Source organism: Watersipora subatra, chromosome 5, assembly GCF_963576615.1.
Source record: "Watersipora subatra chromosome 5, tzWatSuba1.1, whole genome shotgun sequence".
NCBI classification, from domain to species: domain Eukaryota; kingdom Metazoa; phylum Bryozoa; class Gymnolaemata; order Cheilostomatida; family Watersiporidae; genus Watersipora; species Watersipora subatra.
Window position 1 is genome coordinate 33,860,946 of NC_088712.1, and position 20,395 is coordinate 33,881,340.

Sequence of the window (20,395 nt, forward strand, 5' to 3'; positions counted from 1 at the left end):
GGGGTGGATCAAAAAGCATAAAATGAATGAATAGGGGTATATAAAAGGGGTGGACATAAAAGTTTTGTAATATTAATTCAAAGAGAATGTTTAGTGATTCTGATTGGATAAGACAAAGTAATAGCTTTACGTATTTTACTTTTTATCCATAAAAGTGATGAGCTTTTCTTTTATAAAAAATGAACCAATCGTATTGTTAATACATGTATTTGAATTATCTGCTAATAATAAAGAATTCCACTGATTTAACTCCTGAAGCTAAAATAATCTTTCTTTTGATCATCTGTATTACCAATTAGAACTGTAATAGCATTTCATTTTTTCACTTTACGGACCTTCGTAATGTTATTCATTTTCTGGCAGTTGCTGGGTATCGTCTCATCTTGGTTGTCGGTAGTGATTTCTCTCATACTACAAGGTATAGTTTATTATCTGCTCTCTGTATAGGCATCTCCTGTCCTCTCTGTTTGCTATAATCACTCACTGCTTCAACGCCCTCCCTACTGACTTCCTGTCTAGCTTAATTTGAGGTACTTGCTGTTGTTTTTAATTTATCAGTCATTTCTTAGACCTGGATAGCTGTGATGACATATTCCACAGTGAGTTTCTCATCAGGCTCCCTTATCAATTTATCCCTGAGTTTCCCATCATCCATGCCAAATAATAGTCTACCTCTTATCAGTAAGTCAGTAAATCTCTCTGTAAATCAAACAGATATCTCTCAGCCATGAAATTGGCATCCACTCAGAACACTTCCTCATCTTGGTCCACTATATAATTTGAATTTTTTCAGAACATCTTCCAACATTCTGCCTTGAGCTCCTTTCTCTGTCTTCTGTGTTTATCCAGTAGTTTCATCGAGTTCTGTTCTAAATTCTAACGTTTTATACACCTTTCTCACATCGTCCCTTCGCCCGTGTCTGAACAATGCTAGAGCTAGTTTCCTAGTACTGCTTTTGTTGTTGCAACAAATCAATAACTATCGCAGTCTCTTCAAAAGATCTCGACCATCTTTTTCTCACAATAAAAACAGTTTTAATGTAGAGAATTTCCGTTTAGTATTAGATTTGAGGCCAGGGCTCCTTGAGAGTGGAACACCTAGCATAATGCTCGGTTGATACTATAATTTATATATTTATACTATAATATAATTAATAATATAACTATAAAATTTATTTGAGCATGTTTAGTGATGTTAATTTAATAAAACAAAGTTGAATAATTTTGCTAATATTGGAGTTATCTACTCACGGTAAAGAAAGAAAAACAACTCTTGATTAAAATATTACAAGTAGTGCATACTAGAGTGAATCTACCATCATCATAGCAAAAGCACATCTAGTAGCAGCCAAGGCACAGATCTAGAAGATTATAGAGGAGGCAGGTTTAAACACGCAAGAGGGATAAATCTAAAAAAAGATTAGATTTTCAAGTATAGAATGGGTAAATAACAGATATACAAAGGATACACCCAAAGTGTGCAAAAAATGAACCTAGAGAAATAAAAACGATGGAGCTAGAAATTGTGTCTACTGATGTAGAAGGTGAAAATTAAATTCATGACTTCATCGAATTTGTGATTATGAGTTTAAACCCTTAGATACTGTCTCCACACTCAAACATGCCCTTCTCTTGCTCACCCAATTGATGTGCAAATTTATTATGATTTCCTAATCCTTCTTGCAAGTTAAAGCAGTTCTACTAGTGACATATATAACAGTGCTTGTATAGCACCCAGCTAGTGACATATATAACAGTGCTTGACATATATAACAGTGCTTGTATAGCACCCAGATATTCAGAACTTTTGTTGGTACTAAACTCACTTAATAAAACAATCCTTGATCCAAATTCTAGTTACACTGTTCCCGTTGTGAATGCTGAAGACTCGTGCAACTTTCTTGCAGTCGCTGAGGTGATGAACTAAGACTGTCAATGGTTGTGGCTGGATCGTAACATTTACCATTTATTTCATTGAGCCACATACGAGCGTTGAAGTGTTTTCTGTCTTTCGACAGATCAGAGTTATTCTCTCGACAGGACGAATATGGTATTCAGCGGGCAAGAACAGGTCGAAACATGCTAGAGTCACCATCATGTTACAGCAGTGGCTGGCTGATAGATGTGTTTGTTTATCCGCTCCCTTTAGATGTTGCCACGGTGCATCACTTGTATAGTGCAGTGCTTTCACAAATTTTGTTTTTGGTTCTGCAAGGGTGGCCAGTTCACTCTCCCCATTTCTATAGGGGTTGATGGTTTAGCCGCCGTTGGCATAGGTGCCGCTGATAGCAGATTCATAACACTTGGACTAATCTATTAATATCCTAAACTACCCAACAGTAATTGCTTCACAATTTATTCATCTCTGTCGTCGTGAATATGAAATTAAAAATCTAGTCTTCTTTATCTGTTTTTTCATACACAGAAATAATATAAATTTTTTAACTTCGTTTGAGATTTATTCTCCCTGTGCAGTTATTTAGCCATATGAATTGTTTATTGTAATCCATTACACAGCTACATCTTAGCTTCTAACTCACAAGATGCTAATGAAGCCTGTAAATATTGCCTGCTTACCTCAGACTGACTAGATGCGATGTCTAGATACTTGAACCTTCCAAGCCAAAATGGCCCACATCGATATTATCAATCAATAAGGAGTCATGTTATTATGTTCAATATCATATTCAGTGAGTTATCTAGATGATGAGTGATTATGTAAGATTAATGGGGCATCTAATTACATAATGTACACTGGTAGAACTATCTACTATACAGTTACCTGCTATAGTGAGAGGTCAATTTACATAACGTGTTTCAAGGATCTTTTTCTTTTTATTAATCATGAAAATATTTATTGTAAAAATAGATTTATCCTTTTTGCCAATAACAATGGAAAAAAATGTGCAATTGTGTACAACCGATCACGTATTTAGCCCACCACACTTCCATCAGTCACATGGCAAAACCTTTAAACAAATTGCCTTATCCCAAACTTGCTCGTTCCTACATTGGTGGCACGAGTTTCAAACCCTGCATAAACTATGTCCAGAATATTTCTGTTTATACTTCCACACATATGACAAATATCGCTCTCTATTCCGTGGCATCAGCATACTACATTCACCATCATACATTTCTGTTTATGAACCTTCTGTTACTACAACCTTTAATTCACTATCCCGACTCTTCCGCAATACTATTAAATTAACAATTGTTTTAAACACTAGACACTGTCTCTAATAAACACAAACATAAATTAGATATGACAGCCATGTAGTAAACACATCCATAGGTTCAACATACATATTACATAGCCTCAGTATCATGTTTAGCTGATTGAACACTGCAGATAATACCATCACAGAAGATAATGATAAGTATGATGTTACAATAGCAACTTTATAATATGACCTTGAAAACCTTGATATATGTGCATTAGAACTGTGTCATGTCTGGTCATCCAGTCAGAGATGCATAAAATTATCTTCATTGTCTTTTTCAACCGAAAGGTCAAACAACACAAACATTAAAGCCTGACAAAGTAAACAAAATGAATTAGTGATTGAGTACCTTACATAGAGTATTATCAGTGTATTTCTTACATCTTAAGTATTGAGATGATTGAGAAGACAACCTCAACTTTTCACAAGTCACAGGGTAGACAACATGGCAGCTTATGTTATGCTTTTAAAGAATCATGCAAAGCTTGCAATGATTGGCTACACAAGTCAAAACTTATTGTTTAACTGTTCCTCTCTCATTGTGGCCTATGTCCATTCTCATTGTGGCCTATGTCCTCTCTCATTGTGGCCTATGTCCTCTCTCACTGTGGCCTATGTCCTCTCTCACTGTGGCCTATGTCCTCTCTCATCGTGGCCTATGTCCTCTCTCACTGTGGCCTATGTCCTCTCTCATTGTGGCCTATGTCCATTCTCATTGTGGCCTATGTCCTCTCTCATTGTGGCCTATGTCCTCTCTCACTGTGGCCTATGTCCATTCTCATTGTGGCCTATGTCCTCCCTCATTGTGGCCTATGTCCTCTCTCACTGTGGCCTATGTCCTCTCTCATTGTGGCCTATGTCCTCTCTCACTGTGGCCTATGTCCTCTCTCATTTTGGCCTATGTCCATTCTTACTTATTTCTTAGCATTTGAAAACTCGATTAAATCAATTTTTGCAAAAAATGAAGTAGTGTATGTTGCACTTACTAATAAGATTTCTCCAATTATATACAGGGCGCAGTAAAATTGTCCAATCACGCAGTGAGTTCGGCTGCGTGTGACTAACAAAGTTGAAAAAGATTGGAACTACTTAGTTGCCATTTTTTAAGCGTTGTCACAGCTCGACACTGTCATCTATCCACATAGTAAGTTTGGGTTATGGTCAGATGTTGTCAGTTCTGGTTTGGTATGTTGTTAAACCATCATCTTCTGCGTTTTAAGCAAGCCAACAGCTCAGTTTGGTATGTTGTTAAACCATCATCTTCTGTGTTTTAAGCAAGCCAACAGCTCAGTTCCGTATGTTGTTAAACCATCATCTTCTGTGTTTTCCAGAATATTAAAGTATTTATTCCAGTAGGATTAGCGAATGAAACAGTTTTCAATGTAAGCCGACTAGATGAGACAATGTAGAAATTTACTGGTAAGCTGATACTGAAACTCTAGGATAAGGTTATTTGCAGACACCAGCCCATATGGAGATGCTTTATGGGTATGTATGTGTGTATGCATGTGTGTATGTATGCATGTGTGTATGTATGTGTGTATGCATGTGTGTATGCATGTGTGTATGAATGTGTGTATGTATGCATGTGTGTATGTATGTGTGTATGCCTGTATGTGTATGTATGTGTGTATGCATGTGTGTATGTATGTGTATGCATGTGTGTATACATGTATGTATGCATGTGTGTATGTGTGTATGCATGTATGTGTGTATGCATGTGTGTATGTATGCATGTGTGTATGTATGTATGCATGTGTGTATGCATGTATGTATGCATGTGTGTATGTACGCATGTGTGCATGTATGTATGCATGTATGTATGCATGTGTGTATGCATGTGTGTATGTATGCGTGTATGCCTTGATGAATCTTGAATCTATATATATATTTTTCAAAGCCTGTCTGTTTGCATTCCGGCTATAGATATAGCGCACCCCGACTATTTTACCGATGCCCCTGTTAAAAAATATTTTTTGTAAGGCTCAATTACTATATCTGGGGTCAATGCCAATTCTTCTCGCGGCGCGGACAGTTACATTGTCTCCGTGGAAGGAGTCTTCGTGGAGTAGGAGTGTCTCCGTGGAAAGAGTCTTTGTAGAGTAGGAGTGTCTCCGTATTCAGAGTTTTGATGAATAGCTTTTGGTGGAACAGTAACCTTTTTTATACACACACACTTCTAGCAAAGAATTGCTATTATTAATTCTACCTTTTCAGGATTTTTATTTTGTTTTCTCAGTTTGTATTAATTGCATCATTACCGAATCATCTTTTATTGTAATCGTAGCAAAACAGACTTAATTTAGCTATTACTTGCTAATTATTTTACATTTACATCTAAACCTTTTTATAGTCGTTTTATTTTTTTAAATTTATTTGACCTGCACAAAACATTTTCCTCATGATATGGCAGAGTTTTAGCTTATATTTGTAAGACAAACAATAGAATCAGCCCTTATGCAGATGTAGAAATGTTCCGAACTGATTAGTTACACAGACAGGAAATAGAACCAAAATCGAACTTTGAAGTAAAAATAATGAAAACTGTAACTAGCTGATATAAATGTGAGAAATACTAACTCATCTACATAGCACAGCTTTAAAACAAAACCTTAAAAATGAGGGTATAAATTTATAATTATAAAGCATGAATAAATGTTTATCCTAGATTTATCAAGTGAATATCTTGGGAATACCTAATCGAACACAATACACAGCGATAACTCTCTACTACACTACATATATTTAAACATGGATGTACAGGAGGTAAAAGGGATCGAAATATAGATTTGACTAACGGACTGCCTACTTCAATGTGATGGTTGGTTGTCCATTATTATCGTAGTTGCGGATGTGGAAGCGGCGACTGTGATTAAATCAACACGATGGACAATCGACTATACTGCCATTGATACGACTTGCGTGCGTATGAAGGAGTGACTTGAAGAGCGTGATTAGAATGAGGTTCCTAAGAATGGAGGCTAGACATAAGCACTTGCCACTATTGGTACAGTATATCTATAAACAGATTGAAAATAACACGTGAATATAATAATATTAATTGGAGTAAAGCTGTTTACATACTATCATGTTAGCTAGACTCTTAAGTCAGCTATGTCTGCCTGTTGTCTTGCATACTATCATGTTAGCTACACTCTTAAGTCAGCTATGTCTGCCTGTTGTCTTGCATACTATCATGTTAGCTAGACTCTTAAGTCAGCTATGTCTGCCTGTTGTCTTGCATACTATCATGTTAGCTAGACTCTTAAGTCAGCTATGTCTGCCTGTTGTCTTGCATACTATCATGTTAGCTAGACTCTTAAGTCAGCTATGTCTGCCTGTTGTCTTGGAACTTTCAGAAGGTTTCACTTTTGTTAAATTATTGTTAAATTATGAAACTTCTGACACACAATGAAGTCAGTCAATCAAATCAATGACTTAAGATCTAGTACTGCTCAATTACCTATAGGTGTTAAATTGATCCATCAAACACATAGACAACCTCTTTAGTCCAAACAACACTTACTTAAACGGCGTGCATTTAGCTGACTTCCTCTTCTGGTCAACAGATCCAGTTTGGAGCGGGTAGTTAGTTGGCCATGAGTAAACCAGTGACCAGTGGCTATCTGAAAGATTATTATAAGAATGAGTAGGTGATTTTACTCGTCTAAATATTACTAGTTGAGTGTTCTTTTTGCAAGGGATACAAATGGACCCATATTAACTGCATAGTCACACCAACAAACCGTATGACTGCATTTATTTCCATAGGAAACTGTATATAGCATAAATATCTAAGCTAGACTGCATAGTACACAACTCCACGGTTGATTCTCTAAATACTCTAACATTAGGAGAGATGATGTTGTGAGCGGAAATTTGAAGTAAACATCAACCAGCAACGACTCTGATCATACTCCATAGCTCTTTGCAAGTACAGCGCATCCTCAGGATACAATTACTCTGATATACGATTTTTTCACCTTACGAAGTTGAACATGGTGAGATTTTCACCTAACCGTGTGAATTTTATTTCACTATACGACATCAAGAAAATTTTCGCCCGAGTTCAAATTTGGCAGTCGATATGATTATTACGTACGTCGAAATAACAAAGACACTGAAATGCGGTTCGCCGAAAACATTTTCATAACGTTTAGAAGAGACATGATTGATATGCGACTTCTCTCAGCATTCCACGTGGGAAATTTTGTGAAAAGTGCGTAAGTATGAGCAAATATTTATTTTTAGCATTATACTTCATTTTACTATAAACTTCTATTTGCATACGTAAATATACAAGTATCTATATTTAATTCGTTACCTATGGAATCTGAGACCGATACAAACGTTACAAGATAAAGGAAAAATGATTTCTATGACAACAAAGTTGAAGGCCATAAATAAATAGGAAGAGTACGCTCGTATTGTTAAAGGTTGACTTGCAAAAAATTCACATTACCGTTTATTTGGTATCAAAAGATTCACCATGTTTTACTCTGTTGTGTTGTAGGTGCCAAATATGTGGAAATGTGGTTACAAGCTCTTAAAAGCTCAAAAACGAAAAGCCGCTGTAGATTGGAATCTCTTTATTTCTCTGACGTAGTCATGATAGTTTGGTTATTGTCTTGTCACGTGATGTTTTCACATGGTAAAGGCCAATAAAAAGCTCAATATAAACTTATCATAGCACTAGTTTGTGACAAACACTTTGGGTTTTACCGAAGACCCCGTATCAAATATAGATGCTCGCTACTTTACAGTTTTGTTTCGGCTTGAACTAATCGTCAAATCTTAATTTGATCATGTGACCCAATACTTCGAAAATAATTTTTGCAGCACTTTTTGATTATCACAGATGACCAACAGGCTCGCCATGATTGTCAGACAATGATATGCATGCATTCCTTCGAGCTAAGGTTAAAAAGTTTAACGAATTTTTACTGTAAATTATGAGATATCACTGCTAAAAGTGACAGCATTACAACTACGATAAAACAGATGCGTAAGAACAATAGACATGGTTTTATTGAATGCGTGAAGTATATTTGTGAAAATATTTCGACGAATAAGGTTGCATGAAAGTGTAAACAAACCATTTACCACAACTACGTCACATTTGAGCCGTTTTGGAAAGAGAATCCAAACTACGGCGGTCTCGTGCGGCTGCGATTAACTGTTCGTTTTTGAGCTTTTAAGAGCTTGTGATCACATTCCCACATATTTTACACCTACATGTACAACACAACAGAGTAAGACATGGTGAATCTTTTGATATCAAATAACTGTAATGTGAATTTTGTTGCAAGTCAACCTTTAATATTGCCAAGAAATATGGTCGCAATCAATTAACAATTGCGATTATTGTTATTAAAAACAAGAAATTTGTTAAAGCAAACACAAGGATGAGCTTAGGACTGACGACTTGAAAGAGTTCAAGGCCATGCATGAGATCAGCATTCAAGTGGAGCAACAGTTAGCCATTAAAACTGAATAAATAGTCTGACAAATATCATTAATTTATTTTCTTTGTGGGGTGTGTTTTTCATGTTTTATTCATTTTATTTTATGTTTTATTTTCTTGTTTAGTCATGTCTTTGTAGGCGGGCCTGTTTTCTACTACACAAACACAAACCATCGAATGTATGTAACGCATATATAACTAGCTACTCAAGATAGTTGACGCATCCACATTACTTTCTAGAACTTGCTAAAGCCCTGCCTTTTAGGGTATAAATACGTGCACACTTCTGCATGTATGGTTACATTGATTCTGGTGCATATTTCCTACAAGACAAACTACTGTAGAACCTTCTCTGAATCCTTTTACAAGTGTTAGCTCGCTAGCAATTTTCTGCATTGCACCAGCATTTACACTGCACCAGCAAGCATCATCCTCAATAGGTGATCAAGTAGGCTATCTTCTACATTGCACCAAGTTAGCTTGTTTTCTTAGAGCACTCTCTGCACCAGCAGGAAAGCTGTGTCTTCCTGGCCATCTCTGCTTTTTATGACCCAAAAGTGTTAAACTTCTTTTAATACCAGTCAAAAAAATTGGGCAGGATTAGATTTATAGTGTATAATAACATAATTAGCATTGATACGCCTTTGCCTCCTCTCCGCTCTAGTCACTACATGTACCAGCTCAAGTCACGTTACTCCAAAGGTATGTACGTCTTGTATAGTAAATAAAATTTCATTTTTCATTTCAATGGCCATTAAATGGTCAAGTGTGTGAGAGGGTCAAGCGATACAGTTACTTTCAATAACTGTATCGCTTGGCCTTTCTTGTCGGATTAGGTTGAAAGGGTTTTGACCAGACACGCTAAATTTTATAATGAAAGTGAAGACAGAAACTTGTGAAGGATAAAGTTTCGTGATAAAAAGTTGAAATTCATTAAAATAGTTCAAAATACATACTAAAACTTAGTTTTAAGGGTGAGTTTGGCAAGCTAAACTTATTTGAAGTGAATTCAAAGTTTATGTTATGCGTACCTTTTGAAGGTAAGAACTTCTTACCGTATGATCTGCATTTGGCACACAGATTACAATTTTACAGTATTGCAGATGATAATCAGTAGGTGCACTTAATACAATGCAGCTGCTGTAGGTAATTATAGTTACTAAAGTTAACATACTATTTTGTTACTAATTTTCAATATGTACAGCATTTTTATAAAATTTTGGATGATTTTTACCATTTTTTTTCTATTGTATAATTACAATAGCTTCTATATCCGGACATACGATTTTTTCGCCATACGATGCCAGCTTTGGAACGAATCAACATCGTATCGCGAGGGTGCCCTGTATTTATACATTTACCGGCGTCAGTTTTGCTATTTAAAGAATAGAGAAAGCATAATATTATTATGCTTTATTAGTTATCTTGAGGTGTTGACTGATGTTCTAAAAAAAGAATCAAGGAGATTGACACACTAGAAGCTGAGATATAGCCAGCCAAACACAGGTCTACCCAATAAAGAATCAGAGGAAAACCCTTCGAAAATCCCGAAAACTGTGACATATGAAATCGACTTAATGGTCATGTGCCGGAGTTGCGCACCCTTACCGCCGTTATGTATAATGATTGTTTTGGCTACGAGATGTGAAACGCTTCTAGCGATAGTAAATAATTTACAGACTAGCTCTGGTTTCTCAGAAAAATCCACCAAACGTTGTGTGGTAAAGGCATTTGCCCACAACCCCTCGCCATGATTTTTCAAAGCAGAAGAGCAGATTTTGACTATTGTGCTTCAAATTTTAACTCGATCTCCACGGATATGCTCTGAAGATCATCTGTTCAACGAACGGCGCGTGTATAGTCTATATGCGATATCCGCGAGTTGCAGTTTGTTTAGAATAAAAAATAGGAATGGGACTTTTTGTTCCTTCATCATTTTTCTACTGTGTATCTACTGCAGCATTCTTCTACTGTGTATCTACTGCAGCATTCAGTTGATTTTCATGATTATCGTCACTATTAACAGACTGTAAGTTCACTACAGCCATAATCTTAAAAAGACCAACTTGACCGTGCTGCTCTTGCTATAAGAAAAGAAAACGATAACTTTTGATTTGATTTTTCTATTGATCTATTATCTTATCTATGATTATTTTTTATGATTTATATAATATTCATAATGCATATTATACAAAATAATAATATAACTGCGTATAGAATAAATGATGTAACTAATATAATTTGTAAAAAATTCCAAATGATAACCGAGATTGATGATTGACTTAATTGATTCCATTTATTAGCTATAGTTAAAAAAATCTGAACAACGCTAAAGATGAGTCTGAATAGGGAAGTTAAGTAGGAGAACAACAAAACTGAGCTGCGAAATGTTGCGAAATAATAGATGCGTGTAATTATTTTATGATAAAACTAATCTACACGTCAGAGGGACTGGTTCGGAATTCTAGGAGCGATGATTGTTAGGCCCAATTTGATTGCTCTATACTTCTAGGGATTAAACCAATTAAAACGCCGTGATTGTTTTAGGAGAGCGCATTAGTTGGCTTAATTGACCAATGGCACGCAAGTCGATTTCATACGTCATATATTGATGATTACCAAAACACTTATGCTATTTTGGTAGACCTGTGTTTGGCTAGCTATATCTCAGCTTCTGGTTGGTCAATCTCCTTGATTCTTTTTTTAGAACATCAGTCAACACCTCAAGATGAATAATAAAGCATAATAATATTATGCTTTCTCTATTCTTTAATATTTGTACGTGTTTTAATAATTCATATTTTATCGTACCACAACGCCTCATCATTATTATTCAATGTATACTACGTATACTACATTCAAACATCCGTTTCATTTGGCGCGCAATTACCGATTACGGCGCGTCGATGAACGATTACGCTTGCAAGCAAGGCGTACAAAGCACGCCAAATGTTATACTGAAGACAGAAACTGATGAAGAATAAAGTTTTCGAGATATAAAGTTGAAATTCAGTTAAATTGTTAAAAGACATACTAAAATTTAGTTTCAAGTGTGAGTTTAGCAAGGTAAACTTATTTGAAGTGAACTGAAAGTTTATATTATACGTACGTCTTGAAGGTAAGAACATCTTACCATACATACGGCATTTGGTACACCAATTATAATGTTGCATTTTATTGCAGATCATAGCCATTAAAATACACTGAATACAATAAAGTTATTGTGGGTAACTATAGTTACTAAAGTTAACATACTATTTTCCTACTAATTTTTAATATGTACAGCATTTATATAAAAAGTTGACAATTTTTACCAGGGGATGTTTGCAACTTATAATTACAATGGTCTTTATACCCCTACATTCTATTTTTCACCATACGATGCCAATCTTGAAACGGATCAACATCGTATCCTGAGGGTGGACTGTACAAATAAGATTTGCCCCTTCCATCCTATACTCCATCAATTTGTGTTGGCCTACACTAATAACTCACCACTAGTCAGGAAGTGAGGATGGTTAGTCATAAATGATGAGGTCATGTCTTGAGAGTTCTGTAGGCCTGTAAGCTGCAACCCACTCATCAGACGGAGCGATATCATCAATATAGTCTGTAGGATTCTTAAACTTATAGAGTCTCCATTGCGCATATGAGGGAGCTTCTTCATTGTACATCTTATAGGTGGTCTTACCCCTGTTGACACTATGTTGGTGGTCTAGCTGGCCACTTCCAGTAAACCCGTAGAGGTTTTCTCTTAAAATAGTTGATAGAAAACTAGTGAGTAGTTAGAATAATGATAATTATAATAGACTAACTACTGTATGCTAAACTTTCACTATGTCAATTATATAATGTATAATTATATGTTATCTCTCTACAAGTAAGCTTTTATAAACTATATATAATACACACGCTAGCAAAAGGTTTAATGAGTTTTGTTTATAATCATCACTGACATAGAACTCCATGCTTTACTTCAATGTCTATGTTTAGGTACATGTATTTGCATGTCAGTTATAGTTGACACACATGTGATATATTGGATGAGCTGTGATTATTTACCACTAGGGGAGATGATGTAGATAGACTTTGTGTTGCTATGGGTAGAGCTATAAATAAGGCTGAGGACTCCACACACTCTATGTTCTGTCCTGTACTTCCTTAGTCCCCGAGAAGATGCTGCTAGAAGATCACCATTCTCAAGGTCATTTACACAATGGAAACATCAACGAGTAGATATTCCAATTCTTTGCTGCAGCATGCAGTCATATATAATGATGTCACGCCTTGTGTTTTCTGTAGGCCTATCAGCTACAACACACATATCTGTTACAACCATTAAAAACCGCTTTCCATCTTTGATGTTGGGTAGGAGTGTGACAACCTTCTGGTCTCTCATTTGTAAAGTAAAAAACATGGCGGTGACACTCTAAAATAGCATCAATGATGTTTATACGGAAAAGATTTGTAGCTTGTCTTAGATGTCTCCTTGTTTAGAAGCTTAGCACCACCACAGCAACCCAGATGAATGTTATGATCTTCTCTGTGCCATACTGCATAGCCCTCGCCTCTGAAAGACGCTTGAATCTCAAGGTCAGGGCTATTTCCACAGTAATCATCGTGTCAATAAATGAAATACATGGACATAAATAGTGACCAGTTATTCTAAGGATGCAATTCAGTCAAACCTTGACAGATGAAGTTAATCCATTCAAAAATTTGTTTGTATGTCAAAATTGTCATACATTACATGTTAGCACAAATAGTCTAAGAATGTACTGTATTGGATTTCATTCGTACATAACTCGAAATCTTAATGCTAAATATTTTAGATGATTGTCTATAGCATCACAATAAATTGATCCCGCGACCAAACACGAACAAAGTGAGTGTTTGGGAGCTTTATGATAAATGCATATGTGCACACAACTCACGAAAATTATTCATCAATGGCCGTCCCAAACCCTTGTACCGAAATCCCATCAAAAAATTTAACCACTTTTGTGTGGAGTCATTTAAGTATAATAATGATACAAAACACATATAAACCTATTTAAATATGTTACCAAGTCTTTGAAAAGTGTAAACATATTCTTAAAACTTACCCATCTAATCGGATTATACATAAATAAAAAGGTTAATTTGGCTTAAAATTGCAATTAAAACCTGACAAGCCTTTTTAATCAAAATAAAGACCGACCAACAAAACGCCCATAAAGTCGTGCGACAGATGGTAGAACCATAAAGCCATGCGAATTTCACGAGAAAAACATGCACATTTCACCAGTCTATGGCATTGTCCAATTGCAGAAGGTTTCTGTAATAAACACAAGTACTGAAAAGTAATTGTTTCTTTTTTGCCAATTTTAAAGAAAACTCTGACATTTTGCACACTTACAATGAGTACTTGGGTATTCCAACTGATGTCCAAAGCAGGAACAGTAAAGGAAATGACGATGATATTTTTCTAACCATTCTTATAAGATTAGTACAATATTTAATTATAAAAATAATGATTCAATTTTATAAGATTATTATAAGATTTAGTTATAAGAAAAATCATTTGAATTTTCAAGATCGAAGTATATAGTGACCGATGGTGTGCAATATGTTACCGTTATTACTTTTCTAAAGATTTTGTTGATGATACTACAGCTGTGCCCAATATCGCGGTAGGCCTACTGCCAAGCCGTTTTTAATATCTGCAAAATTAAGTGATAGGCCTACATTTTCTTACAGATATACAGCTATTTCTATGACAACCAGTTAAAATATGTTTAGATTTTTAAATTCGGCATAATCTTTTGGATGTAAATACAAAAGTATAGATAAATATCACAACTTCTTGATATTGGTTCTATGACGTTTTGAAATGTAAACAAAATTGTGCATTGGTTTTCGTTTCTCAAACTTTAACACCAGTTTTCTCATAACTATGTTTTTGCACTAATGGTAAACATACATTCAGTTTATTGACCATAAAATCTGCTGTAATTAAGCCGGAATCAAACATTTTTGCAAAATAAGTGAGAATTTTCTCCTTCTGCCAGTGTAGATAACTCTCACACACTCGTCTTAACCATGGTTTCTGTGACATGATCTATTTCTTTATTTTGCTCCAGTTTGCAAAAAACTTCCAGACACATGTCAATGCTAATGCTTGCTTTCTGTTACAGATACTGTCAAAACCACTCTACATTCAACACAACCAACTTTGAAATTGTGTATATTACACAGCAGCTTGCCATTTTACTTCTAATATTGCATTTCTCCTATTCCAGGGGGAAGATATAAACATATAATCTTTTCATTTCATTATCGTTGTTTGTTGTACATAATAACACCCAGTACATTACAGCTACCATTGCAGCTACCATTGCAGTTCTCCCATTTCACTGCAGTGCCATTTGACTGCTAATATTGCATTTCTCAACCAGCACTACCCTTTCTTTTTTCCATTATCACGTTGGTCGTGGGCTGTATGACAGGGGAATTTCTAGTTTAATAAATTTAGCCAAAAATACAAATGTACAAAAAGTAACTTACATTTATGAAACTAAACAATGTTAAGAATGTACTGTATTGGATTTCATTCGTACATGGCTCGAAATCTTAATGCTAAATATTTTAGATGATTGTCTATAGCAGTGTTTTTTCAACTCTTTTTGAGCCAAGGCACATTTTTACATTTGAAAAACTTTGCGGCACACCACTAACCAAAAATGTTATAAAATGATACTCTGAACAGTATATTTAATCACAATATAGTTTCTCAATTTATTTATACTCAGTCAGTGTGAAAACTGGGCCTGTTTAGATGAATAAAGCCAATTTCCTAGCGCCACCCATTATTTGAAGGTCACCTGTAATTGATACTGACATTCATCGGCTAATTAGTAGTCAAAGGTGCTTAACTAAGCACATTGTACTAAACGACCTGTCCAAGATTCCGATGGACTTTTGAGTTTGTGGGTCAATATTAAACGCATTGACCGTGCATCAAACACATGAATAGATGCACCTAGATCATGTGCCTGGAGATAGAGCCAACTACATCTAGGACTGGGCATTCAATCAAGGTCCTACGACATAAGTTGTGTGTTAAACTTCAGAGCAATTCGAGAACGTACATATAAACCTTGGCAGGCACGAATCCGAAGATGCTAATCGGCAAGTCGTTGAAGGGATATCCAACGTTTCAGGTCAGACGCCCGATTAAGATTAGACTGGAGTGTCTCCAGCAAGCAGGGCCAATGCTGGCATTACCAATAAAATGACATTCAACTAATGGATGCTGATTCTAGAACTACTCAACAGTTCTAGAGAATGACGAGTACTGTTGCAATAGTGATGTATTATTTGATTTTCAACATTAAACATTTTATTACATGCCAGTAATCCCCATGTTATTTTGTATTATATGTCTTGTATTATATTTTTGTCTTGTAATTTTATGATGGTTGATATTTTATCATTGGCTCTTTGAATTATCTTATACTATAACTTTATGTTGGATGTTATGTTATTATTCGTTAAATGAAGTTTAACTTACAAAATCTTGAGCAGCTAGTTGAAAAATTGAATGCCATCCTTTTATTGAACGACACCTCTCATTAAACGCCATCATTAAAGGGTCGAAAAATAGAGAACGCCATGGCGGTTTTGCGGTAAATTACCCTTCCAATTTTTACATTCAAGGACACCAGACGATGACATAATATTCACAGAGAATGATTAATAAATGTTTTGTAAAAATTGAATTTTAAAAAAGTGACATTGGATAATTTCTCACGGCACACCTGGCAAATTCTCACGGCACACTAGTGTGCCGCGGCACCAGGGTTGAAAATCACTGGTCTATAGCATCACAACTAATTCATGTAATAAATTTAACCAAAAATACTGATGTACAAAAATTAACTTACATGTATGAAACTTAACTAATGCAGCAATTAACAATGAAAGGTTTCTGCTATCATCTTGTCTTGGTTGTAATGACAAGACATTCCCTCTCTGTGACCTCTGTTAGAGAGTATAATTGGTCGTATCAACTGATCCAAAGATGTCTGCTCTTGTTTTCCATTATTCTTTGCAATAATTCTAGGTAAAGCGTCAACTTTTCCCCATTTTTACCACTACTACCCTCGCACTGGTTGTCTACAGAAACTCAACTTTGAAGCAAGAAATAGATGGTATAACATATTGTTTAATATTATTAGAATAAAACACAGCGAAGACAATCTGTGCATATAAGTTCCGATCAACAATACTAGACGATGTAGGTTGGAAGCTACTCGGGATGTTGGGCCAAATATGGGTATATTCAGGAATCGAAAGTCAAAGTTCGACTGTATAACTGCTAGATATAAATAGTAGGTTTGATGCGTTGACTAGTTTTAATACCATTTATTCAATAAATCAGGATATTTTTTTGTTATTGACTCAAGTAATCAGTATGAGTAAGGTAAGATACTCATACCTAGACAAATCATAAACTGAGCAGAAAATCGCTGAAACAATATCTATGAGAACTATGCAATGTTACGACTGGAGAACATTTATCGTCAGAATAAGTTAAGTGTGAAGATGATTTAAAATGAGTATGTGAGAGCAGACTGGCTTCAAACTTGGCTTCAATTGAGAGGTTATTCCTGATAGGAACTAGCATCAACTGGTAGCTGCTACACCGAAGCTCCCAAATAGGTGTCATAAAGCAGTCAACACTTTCGTTTATAATCCTGTAAATTTAAGTCTAATGTAGAACATTTGAAATGTATGAGTCATCAGTTGCAAAGCCTTTTGTTAAATGGTTCAACTGCCCTTTCATTTGTTCAATGCCACCAATGATATACAACCCTACAAAGATAGGCGCCGAGCATCATGTGGGCGGGGTTTAATGATCGAGCTCTGTTGGATGAACTCAAACACGGCACCCGGACAAAGAAATATGCTGAACAAAGCCCCTTGTAAAATTACAAATATTATGAACAATAGTGGCTATTTTACTGATCTGTTGGTTTCAGTTTGTTGTCAAATAAATAAAGTTGCCCAACCTTGTCACCGTTATGATCAGTCAGTTGCCATTCACAAGCATTCGTGATATTAATAGTCGCCATCAACGACATCAACGAGTAGATATTCCTATTCCATTGTAAAATAGCCCTAATTTGGTTTTATATTTAGATTTTGAGTATGAAAACTACACTGCACAGCTTTGCTTGCTGTCTGATCTTAGTGGCCAGGTCAAACAATATGACAACGACTAAAGATTTTGTCCTATTATATTAGGGGGAGCAAAATATTAATGAAAAACTAGAGAAAAAAGGACGTTGTTCGGGTGATTTTGGGTAAATTATATCTAATTTTAAGCATATACTACGACCGCTAAAAATCTCAAAATTGATAAAAATAGGTAATTCCGAAATGTTTTATTTCCATGGATCGTACATATCGCTAATATTGAAGAGGGAAAGAGAGAATTACGTGTTTGCTGGTTACAGGTTTTGTTGTGTTGTACTACTAACCGGAAATCAGGTATAATCCGCAATCGACGCAAATAGGTGATAGAAATCTAGACCCAAAAACCTAAGACAACGCGACCGCCCTGCGAGAACTGTGTTAGCTCCAGAACCCAGGCTAGCACAATCATAACAGACCTCGATCCTTAAACCCCTGTCACATGATGCCAGTAACCTATCCTGTAGGGTCATATATCATTGATGCCACCAAAAAAATGTTCAAAATTTGTTTATTACTAGTTTTACTGTACAAAATTAAAGTACAGCAGAGCCTCATGAAAAACTACATACAAAATAGAGGGTCATTTTATGCCATAGCGCTTTCCTAATGAAATAGCTAATGGGGTATATATAATCCATCAGATGGTGGAAAATTCTTACCGTTACTGCCAATGATTTTTTACTTTTAAGATAAAAAAACTTTACTGCAATCAGCTCAAGCACAAACATCGAAAGAGTATGCTTCACCTTTGATTTCATTCAGAAATAAGATCGCATGATCAACAGCATCGATCATACCTAGGAAAATGGGCTTGAATAGTTTCTATTACCTTTTTTCTATTACCACTTGGCTTTTGTTTGAACTGCGAGAAGCTCTACCCCACTAACTTACCTGTAGTATGCAAATAATTTTATATGATTTGAATGCAAGAAACAAAAATTTGTCAAATTAAAACACTTGAGCCACTAATACAAAAAAGTGGGTTCTTAAAGGTTGACTTGCAACAAAATTCACATTACAGTTATTTGGTATCAAAAGGTTCGCCATGTCTAAAGGTATAAACACACTAGGCGATATTTAGAGCGATATCGCGCTGCGTGGCGCTAATCTGCGCTGGAATTCACTCAGCGTGCTCATGCAGAGCGATAACGCTAGACTTTTGTCTACACAACTTTATCGCCCGTGAGGTGCATTTTGATTGGTTGTTTTCATTCCCCCATAATGCTTCGATTTTCGCGTACCATATTTCTTCCTTTGTTAACGACTGTCCGAGGTACGACTTTCTGAACACGCGCAAAATGAACATTGAACTTTTCATCGAGTTAATAAGAGAAAATCCTGTATTATATGATACAAAACACAAAAGCTACAAAGATTCACACATGAAAAATAATATTTGGGAAGTAATTGTGCTGAAAGTTGGTCATATTGAGAATGGTAAGTAATTATTGTTTATTATGTAAACGGCTCCGTTGTACTTAACTATACTAAGTACATCGGCTACATGACATATGTGGGATGAATTTAATCAAATAGTTTAAAGTAGCTTTCTTAACGGGATGTAACTAATATTTATTTGTTTTAGTAACAAAAGCAAAGCAACAATGGAAGTCGCTGCGTGATCAGTTTAGAAAATGCGTACTTGAAAAGAATAGAGCACAGCGGTCTGGCGCAGCTGCTTGCCCAGATCCAAAATGGAAATGGTTTCCATTTCTGAAATGGCTTAAAGACCATGTTGATCGACCAAGGTTAGTTAATGGACACACGTTTGCAGTTAGTATAGACTAGAATCATAGACTTATAATCTGATTGCCAATATAAATGAACTAGTTGGATATCTGAACCATTACCTAAAATGAGTGAAGGAAATTTTGATCTACAGCAGCTGTTGTCAGCCTCGCGTGCATGCTCAGTAATTGTAATAAATTATTATGTGCTTGCAAATAGATGCACATGCATAAATTAACACCAAAAAAATTAATAAAATAAGCTTTGTCGTTTTAGCACTACGAGCACTATCAGTACATTAGAGGAAGTGGCTGCTGTGAGCATAGATGAGGAAGAATGCCCGTCTACAAACATCTCCTTACTTGCATCAGCCTCCCAAACATCCCAAGCTCCCTCATCGTCCAAGAGTAAGAAGAGGAAGTGTGCCGAAGTTGACTTTGGCCAGGAATTGCTTAAACGTTTTGATTCAATGGATCAAGAGGATAGACTTGACAGTTTTGGAGCAGAGGTGGCCAGAGACATTCGCTCCATTAAAGGAGAACTAGAACAGGAGCTAGTTATAAGAGAGATAAGGGACATAATATTCAGGGCTAAGTTTACCAGAAGTGCACATGCTGCCCACACTGAGGAGTTGAACGGATAGCTTTATATTATGATTTCATTTTTAATACACACTTAGTAAATATATATTGTTTGGTAATATAATAATAAATATATATTGCTTGATATTATAATAACA

At 35.7% G+C, this 20,395-nt stretch overlaps 1 long non-coding RNA gene across 1 annotated transcript; it reads right to left on the reverse strand.

Moving 5' to 3' along the window:
- Positions 1–5,610: 5,610 nt before the first annotated feature.
- On the reverse strand, positions 5,611–13,000 carry LOC137396483 (uncharacterized). Its single transcript, XR_010978557.1, has 4 exons — positions 12,751–13,000; positions 12,184–12,441; positions 6,751–6,850; positions 5,611–6,242 (listed from the first exon to the last, which is right to left on the reverse strand). It is a non-coding gene; the product is annotated as an uncharacterized lncRNA (long non-coding RNA).
- Between the last annotated feature and the right edge of the window lie 7,395 nt (positions 13,001–20,395).